The sequence below is a fragment of the Cygnus atratus genome, chromosome 12 (assembly GCF_013377495.2).
Source record: "Cygnus atratus isolate AKBS03 ecotype Queensland, Australia chromosome 12, CAtr_DNAZoo_HiC_assembly, whole genome shotgun sequence".
In the NCBI taxonomy this organism is placed as follows: Eukaryota; Metazoa; Chordata; class Aves; order Anseriformes; family Anatidae; genus Cygnus; species Cygnus atratus.
In genome coordinates this window covers 1-12,322 of record NC_066373.1, presented here as the reverse complement: position 1 = coordinate 12,322, position 12,322 = coordinate 1, and the positions used below count along the sequence as shown (strand labels likewise).

At 51.7% G+C, this 12,322-nt stretch overlaps 4 long non-coding RNA genes across 4 annotated transcripts; all 4 read left to right on the top strand.

The window, feature by feature from the left end:
* The first annotated feature begins 841 nt into the window (after positions 1 to 841).
* On the top strand, positions 842 to 1,263 carry LOC118257895 (uncharacterized). Its single transcript, XR_004781730.2, has 3 exons — positions 842 to 896; positions 985 to 1,040; positions 1,194 to 1,263. It is a non-coding gene; the product is annotated as an uncharacterized LOC118257895 (long non-coding RNA).
* A 116-nt stretch (positions 1,264 to 1,379) lies between these two features.
* On the top strand, positions 1,380 to 1,778 carry LOC126913453 (uncharacterized). Its single transcript, XR_007708770.1, has 3 exons — positions 1,380 to 1,442; positions 1,538 to 1,587; positions 1,685 to 1,778. It is a non-coding gene; the product is annotated as an uncharacterized LOC126913453 (long non-coding RNA).
* Positions 1,779 to 5,463: 3,685 nt separating this feature from the next.
* Positions 5,464 to 6,882, top strand: LOC118257894 (uncharacterized). The gene is made up of 3 exons (XR_007708769.1): positions 5,464 to 5,615; positions 5,706 to 5,842; positions 5,976 to 6,882. It is a non-coding gene; the product is annotated as an uncharacterized LOC118257894 (long non-coding RNA).
* A 165-nt stretch (positions 6,883 to 7,047) lies between these two features.
* LOC118257893 (uncharacterized) lies at positions 7,048 to 9,495 on the top strand. Its single transcript, XR_004781728.2, has 6 exons — positions 7,048 to 7,103; positions 8,402 to 8,467; positions 8,633 to 8,685; positions 8,785 to 8,837; positions 8,937 to 9,171; positions 9,348 to 9,495. It is a non-coding gene; the product is annotated as an uncharacterized LOC118257893 (long non-coding RNA).
* The last annotated feature ends 2,827 nt before the right edge of the window (positions 9,496 to 12,322 follow it).

The window sequence follows — 12,322 nt, the reverse complement described above, 5'->3', positions numbered from 1 at the left end:
GGCAGCTTTTGGCGCGGCGCCGCCCGGGCAGCTTTTGGCGCGGCGCCGCCCGGGCAGCTTTTGGCGCGGCGCCGCCCGGGCAGCTTTTGGCGCGGCGCCGCCCGGGCAGCTTTTGGCGCGGCGCCGCCCGGGCAGCTTTTGGCGCGGCGCCGCCCGGGCAGCTTTTGGCGCGGCGCCGCCCGGGCAGCTTTTGGCGCGGCGCCGCCCGGGCAGCTTTTGGCGCGGCGCCGCCCGGGCAGCTTTTGGCGCGGCGCCGCCCGGGCAGCTTTTGGCGCGGCGCCGCCCGGGCAGCTTTTGGCGCGGCGCCGCCCGGGCAGCTTTTGGCGCGGCGCCGCCCGGGCAGCTTTTGGCGCGGCGCCGCCCGGGCAGCTTTTGGCGCGGCGCCGCCCGGGCAGCTTTTGGCGCGGCGCCGCCCGGGCAGCTTTTGGCGCGGCGCCGCCCGGGCAGCTTTTGGCGCGGCGCCGCCCGGGCAGCTTTTGGCGCGGCGCCGCCCGGGCAGCTTTTGGCGCGGCGCCGCCCGGGCAGCTTTTGGCGCGGCGCCGCCCGGGCAGCTTTTGGCGCGGCGCCGCCCGGGCAGCTTTTGGCGCGGCGCCGCCCGGGCAGCTTTTGGCGCGGCGCCGCCCGGGCAGCTTTTGGCGCGGCGCCGCCCGGGCAGCTTTTGGCGCGGCGCCGCCCGGGCAGCTTTTGGCGCGGCGCCGCCCGGGCAGCTTTTGGCGCGGCGCCGCCCGGGCAGCTTTTGGCGCGGCGCCGCCCGGGCAGCTTTTGGCGCGGCGCCGCCCGGGCAGCTTTTGGCGCGGCGCCGCCCGGGCAGCTTTTGGCGCGGCGCCGCCCGGGCAGCTTTTGGCGCGGCGCCGCCCGGGCAGCTTTATCTCAGATCGAGCTAACGAGCAGCTGAGGTAAAGGACCTGGAAGAGGGAGGTATTGCAGCAGGTACGCTGTGCCTATGAGGTGCCTCAGGGTGTGCTTTTTCTCTTGTCTCTGAAGGTGCCTAGTGCAGTGTTGGACAGGGAAATCCCCGTGTCACGGAGCAGTGAGGGAAGGTGAGCATGTTGTCAGCCTAGTCGTCCCTTATCCGAAGCGAAGGGAAGACATTCAGGTGTTTCCCTTTGAGGGTCTGAGGTGAGGCTGTTTGGGACAGAGGAGCAGTGTGGCAGGTGGTCGCTTGCAAGCACAGTGGTCATTTTGTCCTTTAGTATTCCCAGGTGGCATGGGTGATGCTGGCTGTTCCTTTCGAGCTTGGATCTAACTTCCAGGTACAGAGGCAAGTGGACTGCTGTTTTGAAATGATAACATTAAATATGGGGTCACGTATGTTGTTGAGGGAGGGGTGCTAATGCTGGCAGCTGAACATTTATCTTCTGACTGTGTTTTCCTTTGTTCAGGCTGAAACGCAGTGTGCAGTACAGGACATCAAGACCCGAGCTATCTCTGGAGTGACTCTGGTGAGTGAACAGAGGTAGCTGTTATTTTTGGCTGTGGCTGTGACTGCAGTTATTTTACTGCATCAAATAGAGTAAAATTCCAGTTTTGCTTTTAGAGGTGCTATAGGTGGCTTCAGAGAACGGGTGGAAGCATCTGCCATGTGGGGTAGGTAAGCAGCTGAGGTAAAGGAGCAGATGAGAGTAACTGTCCTAAGGGTGCTGTGGCTTTTGCTGCAGTGGTTGCTTTCTCTTCTGTTTATCAGGTGCCACAGGCAAGGTGGGCTGTGATAGTCTTCAGAACAGGAGCAAAGCAGGTCACTTGAATGCTGTTTGGTTCCTGAGACAGGTGTTGTAGAGGAGAAAAGCTTTAAATATTCAAAGCTGAAGCAAAAATAAATAAACCACAGCTGCTGCTTCTCCTCTTTCTACTTTCTTGTGCTTTGCCCCTCCTTTTCACCTTTCCCAGGTGATTGGGTTTGGGTGCTGGGCAGGGCCAAATGGTGTATGAGCCCCAGGCATGCCATCAGAGAGCTCATTCTGCCTGGGCTGCACCTTGGGGTAAGTGCTTTGGTTTTCCTTCAGTCAGTTGCAGGGGTCTTTAGGTGGGTCAGAGTCTATGGACTGATGGGTTTCCAAGTAGAGACCGGTAAGCCCATCTTTGTGAGGTAACAACTAATAGGATCTGTTAGAGTAAACCAATCTAGTAATAGGTGCCTGTATTGCATGTAGCTCTTCTTCAGGTGAGTAATTGTTACAGCATGTTTACGGATAGGATGGCAATGTTACTTTGTGTGTTTGCTTTGTGGTTCAGGTTCCCTTATGATTTTTGCAGAATTAAGGCAAATATTATCAAAGTTATAACGTTGGTGGCAAAGTGATGGAGCAGGGTTTAGGAGATAAGTATCATCGAAGCTCCCTGTGTAAGCATGTATCTGAAAACAGCAGCAGTAGGCGTGTAAGGTGTAGTCTTTTTCAGGGTTAGGGACAGTTTGTTCTATTTTTGGAGCTCTTGCCTGCGGTTTGGCTGGCTGTAGAGTCTTTAGACCTTGCAGCCTTCTAGATATTAAGTGCTTGGAATTCACACAATAGAGGTATGTTTAGGAGGTGTTGCCGGCTAACTTGTTTTTGGGAAATGGGTGGGGTATGCTTCCTTTTTATTTGAGTTATCTTTTAATCTCTAGATATATCAAGCCATTTGCGTAACTGTCCAGAGGCTTCACAAAGAGCTTCAGTATGCATCGCAAGGGGCTTGACCGCATAAGCGCAGTATTACGGAGAGACTGAGCAGGGTCACCTTTTTCATCTGTAAAGGATAAGTGTGTGATTACCCCTGTTGGGGCTGCTGTGCATTCATGGCCTTTTGGCATTTGTGGACCTGAGGGTGGTTTTTTATTTTTCTGGCTCTCATCTCTGTGTTTGAGTCCTCTGCAAGGAGCTGTACTGTTTGCTTGTCCATCACGGATATGACCTTCTTGTAGCCCAGGGCATGGGCATGGACGCTTGAATGAGGCACGAGGGTGAGTGGACAGCAGTGTGAGCCCTGAGTTGGTCAGTGGATTGTGTTAATGTGCTTTGCCTGTTGGGCAGGCTTTGGAAGCACCTTGCGACAGCAGAGTACATCTCCTGCCACGTTCCTGTGGCACGCCAGGCGTCAGCAGTTCCAGTTCGTGAAATGCTGGAGATGCTCGGAGTGCAAGAGGAGCTGGGAGCGTGATACATCAAATTGGTATGTTAGGTGAGTGAAGCGGTGGTACGGGATTGGGGAATGTGGGTCTGGGGCTTCTTGGCTGTTGGGGAAAGGAGGAAAGAAGAGGAGTGGGTATAGACTGTTTTGTGGATTGTCACATTTGTTTGTTCTTTCTCCTTGGTCTAAGCTACGTGACCTTGGCTCAGCACAGTAAATGGAAGCGCTAAGCCTGGATCGGGAAGGTGAGTGGAGAAAAGTTGGAAAAAGGGCATTGGTTTTGGTTTGGTAGTCTATTTGTCCCACCTCTGGGTGAGTCCTCTTTTCCGGGGACGAAGAAGATACTGGGAACATCCTAGTTGGTCTCTGTGGTCCACCTTGAGGATGGATTCAGACCCCTGAGAATTAAGTCCAGGGGCAAATACTGTGTGTTTGGGGGTGGTTGGCAGGGGAAGGCGGGCAGTTGTCTAGAGTTTGTCTGTCTGACTTCAATAGCAGAGCAGGTCAGTGGACTACTGTTTTGTTTTTGAGGTGGGTGTTTCACTAGAAGAAGTTTGGCTGGTGTGCCAGTGCCTGATGGCACTTTATTTCTGCAGGTGAAGAGGAGCCTTATGCCGGAAGCAATGTCCTGGCTAGCCTTTGTGTTCCTTGATAAGGATGGAACCTGCCTCCCATCATTCCCAAGCTAAGTTGGGGGGCAAGTGCTATGTTTGCTTTTGGGGTTTTGAATGCACACATAGGGCGAGGGTCTGTGCTTTTAAGTCATTGCAGTGGATGGGGCCTTTTAGGATTGATCACGGTCAGACAGAGTGTGTGGGGGGGTGGGATTCTGTCAGGTACAGCTTGAGCATGTGCCAGGCAGGGCAGTTCCAGCTTGGTGTCTGTGTTCTGTGTTGTCTGTGCTGTGCTGTTGCTCTTGGTGCTTGGCAGGCCCTGGGGAAGCCATCTTGAGGGTGTTGAACCCTTGACCTCACTGGAATAATGTTGATGCTCAATTGGAAGCTGAGCATTTCTTGTCTTGCAGTGGGAGCCTAAAGAGATCATTTCTTCTGTGCATGTAATATTTTTTGTATCAAACGTTTCTTGATGTGATCATGATCTGTTACGCGCTCCTCAGGTCTTGATATCCTCATTGCCTTCTTCCACTGGACAGATTAGATGGGCAACTTGCTAGCCACACCAAAGGTCCTAAATGCTTGTTTCATCATCGTAGGGCTGATCTGAGCGCTTCTTGACTGGCAGTCGCAGCTTAAAGTGCAGATGTGTTTCAGGTCTTGTGCATCATATTCAGTTTCAGATCGCATCTGTTTCCATCCTCACTCTTGCAAAAGTCATGTGGGCTTCATCAGGAGCTCTTGCTTGGGAGTTCATTTCCAAAGCATTTTTCTTATGGGGTTTGCACTCCCCATCCTTCTGGTCTCTTGTCTTAAAGGCAGGCTTTTTATGCCTCCATCATCCCAGTTCTGGCAGTTGCTTCCAGTCGCACGTTGTGACATTTGAGTCTCTCCTTGGGTCTGCTGCAGAGCACCTGTTCTGACTTGCTGTCGCTGTAGGGCTTCCCTCTGGGAGTCTTTTTTTTTTTTTTTTGCGCCTTGTGTTCTGTGTTTTGTTCGTAATGTTTGTAGCGTGCCTGTGTGTGTGTTTGGCCTGGAGCTGTCCTGCCTGGCAGTTAGTGATGGTAGCTAACGTGGCGGTCCATCGGTGTACTAATGCATTGTCCGGACTGTTTTGGCAAAGACATCCGGTCTGCCTCTGGGCACGTACTGAAGGGCAGCTGGCACAGAGTCATCTCAGTGGTGTTTGGCAAATGTGGAGGGGGAGACCTGAGCTGCTTGCGAGCAGCTGTTTGCATAGTGCTTGAATAGTGCTAGAGGAGAGGTCTGTCGTTGCGAGCCTTCAAGATTCAGATGTGGAGCATGTTTTTTTTTTTTTTTTTTTTTTTTTTCCCCTCCAGTCCTAGATAAACTGTACGAGGAACCGGTCACAGGAAAGAGCTCCTTCTGGAGCTGTCAAGCTCTCGTTTGGCAGCTCGGTGAGTGGCTTGGTCTACTTCTGAGGTACCGAGGCAAGTTGTCTGCCGTTTTGAAATGGTAACATTGGCAATGGGGTCCCTTGTGTTGTTGAGGGATGGGTGCTAATGCTGGCATCTGAATGATTACCTTCTGACTGTTTTCATTTGTTAAAGCTTAAACGCAGTGTGCAACCTGGGACGTCACACCCAGAGCTGCCTCTGGCAATGAACAGATGGAGCACTTATAGTTGGGTTGCGGTTCTCACTGTCACTCTAAGTGTCCCCTCTTTTCTGTTCTAGAGGTGTTGTAGCTGGCTTAAGAGGGTAGATGGAAGCATCTGCCTCGGGGTAGGTAAGCGGGTGGAGGTAAGGCAGCAGATGAGAGTACCTGTCCTAGCTGTGCTGTGGCTTTGGATGCTGTCTCAGCCTATGCTTTTCTTCCTCTTTGACAGGTGTCTCGCAGAGGTTCAAAGGAGCAAACTGCATTCTGAAGAGCTGCGTAAGTAGGGCGGCTCATCATGAGCTGGATTGGAGCGGAATGGCCAGGTAGCGTGAGGTGACTCTGAAGGGTCTCTGTCTTGCTTTGCAGGTGCCATGGCAGGCTTTCCACACAAGTGGCTGAGGACTTGAGATGAGACCAGAGAGTGACAAGGAGCAGCACGTGCAGGGATGGTTTCCAAGCGCTGCGGTCGCTTTCTCTTCTGTTCATCAGGTGCCACAGGCAAGGTGAGCTATAACATCAGTCTTTAGAATTGGAGCAAAGGAGATCACTTGCATGCCGCAGGGCATCTGAGAAGGGTGTTTTAACAGGAAAAGTTTGTCTGGCGTGGCGGTGTCTGATTGCAGCGTGTTTCCGCAGGTGAAGAGGTGCCTGGAGCCCCATGTCATCTATCCTGCGTGTGCCTTGAGGATGAAGCCTGCTTTCCAGCAGTCCCGAAAGCTAAGTTTGGCCTGAAATGCCCTGTCTGTGTCTTGGGTGGGGTTGTACCTTGGTGTCTGTGTGATATGTTCATGGGGATGGCTTTTAAATCAGTGCAGCGGAGGAACAGAATCCAGTAACAACTGGGTGAAGAGGCCCTGGGTTCATCCTTTTCAGCCTAGTGTGCGCCAGGCAGGGCAGATCCAGCATGTGTTCTATGGTGTATGTTTGTTTCTGTGTACTACAGTATCCATTTATCAGGTCTTCTTCCCATAGTTCTTGGCTTCTGCAGTGCTTGCTGAGCACCGTATCATGGGTCTTGAATGTATTGTCAGGTTGGCACGGGACTAGTAATGAAGTGTTTCTTGTCTTTCATTGGGACTTTAAAATGCTGATCTCTCTCCAGAGCTTGATGTAGTCTACATTTCTTGATGGCGGCCATCACGGCCCTCAGTCTTGGGCTTGTGTATGTTCATGTACAGTTTGGGAGCATGGCTCCATGTGGTTTGGGGTCCCGGTTCTGTGGTTTTGGACTAATGTTTCTGGTTTGGGGGGGCGGATGTGGGTGGCTCTCTGCATGGTGCTGCCCCGGCCTGCCCCACCGCTGTGTGGTACCGCCCCAGCCGAGTTGGAGCACGTGAGCAGCTGAAGAAAAAGAGCTAGCGAAAGAGAGGTATTGCAGCAGGTAGGCTGTGCCTGTGAGGTGCCTGAGGATCTGCCTTTTCTTTTTTTTTTTTTTCTTTTGTGGGTGCTTCCTGCAGTCTTGGAGAGGTGAATTCCCACATCGTGGAGTGCTGAGAAAAGGCGAGAGGGTCGTCAGCCCAGTCAGTGTCCCTAAGCAATGACCCCTAAGGCAAGTCTTTGAAGTGTTTCCCCTCTGTTTTAGTAGGTGCTGTTGCAGGCCTTCCTCAGAACCTGCTGAGGGTCTGAGGTGAAGCTGGGTGGGATAGAGGAGCAGTGTGGCAGGTGATTACTTGAGAACACAACGATCATTTTATCCCTTTGTTTTCCCAGGTGGTGTGGGTGATACCGGCTGTACTGTTGGAGCTTGGACTCAGAGAGGAATGGGTGAGCACAACCGTATGTTGCTTCAGTGATAGTCAGCATTGCGGAGGAGGTGGGCATCAGGGCCGGTGTGCTAGTGAATGCTGGAACACAGTTTTTGCAGATGATGATAAGCCTGGCAATGGGCTGAGATGTCTCCCAGTGGCTGTGCATTTCTTGAGGTGGAGGGAATTTACCATCCAGCAATCTGAGAGCTAAGTTTAGGGGCACCTGGTATTTGCATGTGTGGAGTGGCTGATGGGAGCTGGGAGCCAGAGCAGCATGGAGCCAGCTGGCTGAATATACTTGGTGCCACTGTGAGTGTGGTTCAGGCTGGGTCACCTTCAGGCTGCTTGAGGCTGGGTCACCAGGCTAATAGAAGGAGCAGGGGGTATTTTGTAGTGTGAGTGTATGTGCCAGGCAGGACAGTTCCCATCTGTCCATCTGTCTTGTAGTGCTGCTTCTGTAGCGTGTGTTCTGTGTTATGCGCTCCTCGGGTCTCGATATCCTCCTTGCTTCTTGCACTGGACTGACTAGACTGGCAACTTGGTAGCAGCGCCAAAGGTCCTAAATGCTTGTTTTGTCATCATGGGTCTGATCCGAGCACTTCTTGTCTTGCAGTTGCAGCCTAAAGTGCAGATCTGTTTCAGGTCTTGTGCATCGTATTCAGTTTCAGATCGCATCCGTTTCCATCCTCACTCTTGCAAAAGTCATCTGGGTCGCATCAGGAGCTCTTGCTTGGGAGTTCATTTCCGAAGCATTTTTCTTATGGGGTTTGCACTCCCCATCCTTCTGGTCTCTTGTCTTAAAGGCAGGCTTTTTATGCCTCCATCATCCCAGTTCTGGCAGTTGCTTCCAGTCGCACGTTGTGACATTTGAGTCTCTCCTTGGGTCTGCTGCAGAGCACCTGTTCTGACTTGCTGTCGCTGTAGGGCTTCCCTCTGGGAGTCTTTTTTTTTTTTGCGCCTTGTGTTCTGTGTTTTGTTCGTAATGTTTGTAGCGTGCCTGTGTGTGTGTTTGGCCTGGAGCTGTCCTGCCTGGCAGTTAGTGATGGTAGCTAACGTGGCGGTCCATCGGTGTACTAATGCATTGTCCGGACTGTTTTGGCAAAGACATCCGGTCTGCCTCTGGGCACGTACTGAAGGGCAGCTGGCACAGTCATCTCAGTGGTGTTTGGCAAATGTGGAGGGGGAGACTCGAGCTGCTTGCGAGCAGCTGTTTGCATAGTGCTTGAACAGTGTGCTGGAGGAGGTCTGTTGAATCTTGAAAGCTTGCAGATGTGGTTTTGAATTTTTTTATTTTTATTTCTTTCCCCACCCCAGTAGAGGGTAAACCTTAGGAGGAACCGGTCACAGGAAAGAGCTCCTTCTGGAACTGTCAAGCACTCGGTAGGCAACCCGGTGACTGGCTTGATCTACTTCCCAGATGCTGAGGCAAGGGGGCTGCTGTTTTGAAATGATAAAATTAGAAATGGGGTCCCTTGTGTTGTTGAGGGATGGGTGCTAATGCTGGCATCTGAATGGTTATCTTCTGACTGTTTTCATTTGTTAAAGCTTAAACACAGTGTACAACACGGGACTTCACGACCAGAGCTCCTTTTGGCAAGGTGAGTGATGAACACATGTAGCAGTTATTTTAGGGTTGCGGTTGTCACTGCACTTACTTAACTACACAAAATACAGTTAAAGTCCTGTTTATATTCCAGATGTGTTGTAGCTGGCTTAAGAGAGCAGATGGAAGCCTCTGCCTCGAGGGCAGGTGAGGGGGCAGAGTAAGGGAGCAGATGAGAGTACCTGTCCTAGCTGTGCTGTGGCTTTGGATGCTGCCGCGGCCTATGCTTTTCTTTTTCTTTTGCAGGTGCCTCGCACAGACTCAGAGGGGCTAAGCTGCACTCCTGAAGAGCAGCACGAGAAGGGCAGGCTGGTCGTGAGTGGGGTTGGAGCAGGATGGCCAAGTAGCACAAGGTGACTGCGAAGGGTATCCATCTTGCTTTGCAGGTGCAATGGCAGGCTTTCCACAGAAGTGGCTGAGGATTCGAGAAGAGGTTACAGAGCATCAAGGAGCGGCACGTGCAGTGATGGCTTCCAAAACGGTATGGTCGCTTTCTCTTCTGTTTATCAGGTGCCACAGGCAAGGTGGGCTGTGACATTAGTCTTTAGAATCGGAGCAAAGCAAGTCACATGAATGCCGCAGGGCATCTGAGAAGGGTGTTTTAACAGAAAAAGCTTGTCTGGCATGGCAGTGCCTGATGGCAATGTGTTTCCACAGGTGAAGAGGTGCCTGAAGCCCCATCCTGTCTAGCCTGCGCACACCTCGCTAAGAATGAAAGCTGATTTCCAGTAATTCAGACAGCCAAGTTACATCTCAGCCTCGAGCATCTGGGGACTGTGCCTGTGCTTTTGGGCCTGTCTGTAGCATTTGGCACCTGCATTAATACTTTCTTGGCATATGTGCAGGCTTCTGGGGCCTGTGTCTTGGGGGGAGGGTTGGGGCCAGTGTCTGGGGGGGGTGTGGAGCTGCTTGTACACCTTCGGGGCTTGCATCTTGGGGGGTGGTTGTGAGCTGCTTGTACACCTTTGGGGTCTGCAGCTGGGGGGAGGTGAGAGGTGCTTGTCTACTGTAGGTGCCCATGTTGGGGGAGTTGAGAGCTGCTTGTACACTTTTGGGACCTGTGTCTGGGGGGGTGTTGCGAGCTGCTTGTACACCGTAGGGGCCTGCAGCTGGGAGGGGTTGTGAGTTGCTTGTAGATGCTAGGGGCTTCCCTCTGTGGGGCTTTGGGGCCTGCCTCTGGGGGGATGGGGGGGTTGGGAGCTGCTTGCACACCCTTGGGGCCTGCCTCTGGGGGGGCTTGGCGTCTGCATCTGGGGAGGGGGGCGTTTCAGTTCATGGGGGGGGGTTGGGAGCTGCTTGTGGACAGTTGGGGTCTGCATCCAGGTGTGGTTGGGGCCTGCGTCTGGGGGCAGTTTGGGGCTTGCTCGTAGACTTCTGCAGCCTGCGTCTGGTGTTTGGGGGCTTTGCTGTAGTGTTTGGGGCCTGCATTTTGGCTTTGGGATGTGCTTGGGGCCTGCGTCTGGGGCTTTTCTGTAGCATTTTGGTCGCGTGTTTGTGATTTGGGGTCTGTATCCAGGGTTTTGCCTTTTTGTAGTTTTCAGCTTTGTGTCTGTTTCTTTGTTGGTTGTGTAAGGAATGGTCCAGCAATTCGTGCCACTAAGGGATTTGAAGGGTTAACATTGAGGCCTGGGTTAGGTGATAAGAGAACAAAGGGATTTCTTTAGAGAAAAAACTGCTGACTCTGCACGGACGTGCAGTAACTTCTGACATCCGGCCAAGAGACCACCAGATAAGGAGGAAGAATATGAGCCTCCCGTCCGAGCGGCCCCCAAGAGACTACCAGAGACTGATAAGCAGGCGCCCTTGGGAGGACTTTGGATTCGGGAAACCAATTATAATAACCCTGCCTCTTTTTAAAGTAGTAATAAATATGAAGTAGCCTAGGAGTATAAAAAATCAGCCGTCTTACGTAACGGGTATGCGTCTTGGCGGAGCAGAGACTCCCAGCGCACCCAGCGCTGTTTGCTTGCCTCTATTCGTTTAATAAACTGTAAACTTTGATTGCAGGCCTTTTTGGGACTCAGTCATTATAACAGTTGTCTGGGGTTAGGGGCAGTTTGGGGTTTGGATCGTTAGTCAGTGTCATTAGCGTTGGGGGGTTGATATGAAGGGTTAGGGTTGTGGTTAGAGTTTTAGGGTTAAAGGGAATAAGGATTTTAGGGTAAGGGGATCAAGGTCGTGGGAATAAAGATGTTTTTGCACGGAGTTACATCGTTTAGAGAGGGAAGGAAGGTGGTATTGAGATATGCTTGCAGTGATAAGAAAGCTTAAAAGACAACCTTGTAAAATGCAGACAACCACAATCCTTAGAGCAATTGGGTGGAAATCCCAGTGTAAGAAACATACCCACCTCAAAGAGGAAAACAGTCAAGAAAAAAAGAAAATTGACTTGTAACAGGCCAGCAGCTGTGTATTTTCTGTGAAGCACCGGATAGATTGCGAACCTGGATTACCCAGACAATGGGGAAACTGGGGAGGGTCCCGGTCAGCGAGAGGAAAAAAAAAAATTTATATGAACTGTGTTATGGAACTAGTAGGTGGCTTGTGGGACGCCTGCCATTGCAATCGTGAATAAAAATGCTACTTCACTGAGATCCTTGCCTGAGCCTGTGGTATTGGTTACAGAGTGTTTACAAGGTGTTAGGGTTTTAAGGTTTCAGGGCTAAGGCACTAGGGTTGGGTTTCAGGGTTAGGGTTTTCAGGGTTTAGGGTTAGGATTTTAAGGTTGTTAGGGTCGGAGTTTTAATAGTTAGGGTTTGATGGGGTTAGGGTGTTAGGGCTTCAGAGTTTTTGGGGCTTTAGTGGTGATAGGGGTTTTAGGGTTAGGGTCTTAGGGTTTTATTTGTGGTCAGGTATTTAGGGTTAGGGTTTTAAGGTTTTAATTTTTTTTCAGGTTAAGTTATCCAGGGTTAGGGTTTTGAGGGTCTTAAGTTTTTTGGGTTAGGGGTTTTAGGCATAGGTCTTTACAGGTTTAGCGTGGTAAATGTTATTGGGTTAGGGCTGTAAGGGTTTCTAGGGTTTTTAGGGTTAGGGATTTTAGGGTTAGGTTCAGGGGTTAGGGTTAGATCAGTGGGGGCCTTAGAGTTAGGGGTGAGGGTTGATAAGGGTTAGGCCTAATATTAGGGCGGAAGGAAATAGGAGAGTGGGGCCCCCCCAAAAAGATTGATGGGTCGAAGCCCCAAATTAGGGGAAGGAACCTCAAAATTGTGGGGTCCCCCAAAACTGGGCAAGAACTCTAATATTAGGGGGAAACCCAAAAAAGGATGGTGGGGGGACTCTAAAATGGGGGGGACCCCCAAAATTGGTCGGGTCCCTTAAAATTAGGGGAGGAAGCCCCAAATTAGGGGGATTGAACCCCCAAAGTGGGGGGAAGAACACTTAAATGGAAGTGTGCAATTCCAGAATTGAACGTGGACCCCTCAACTGGGGGGGACTCCCCAAAATTGGGGGGAGACCCCCCCCATAATTGGGGTTAAAGGCCCAGAACTCGGGGGGCGAAGCCCCAAATTAAGGGAAGGAACCTCAAAAATGTGGTGAGAAGACCAAAATTTGGGGAAATAACTTTAATGTTAGGGTGGCAGGCCAAAAAACGATGGTGGGGGACCCCAAAATTGTGGGGGGCTTGGAATCGG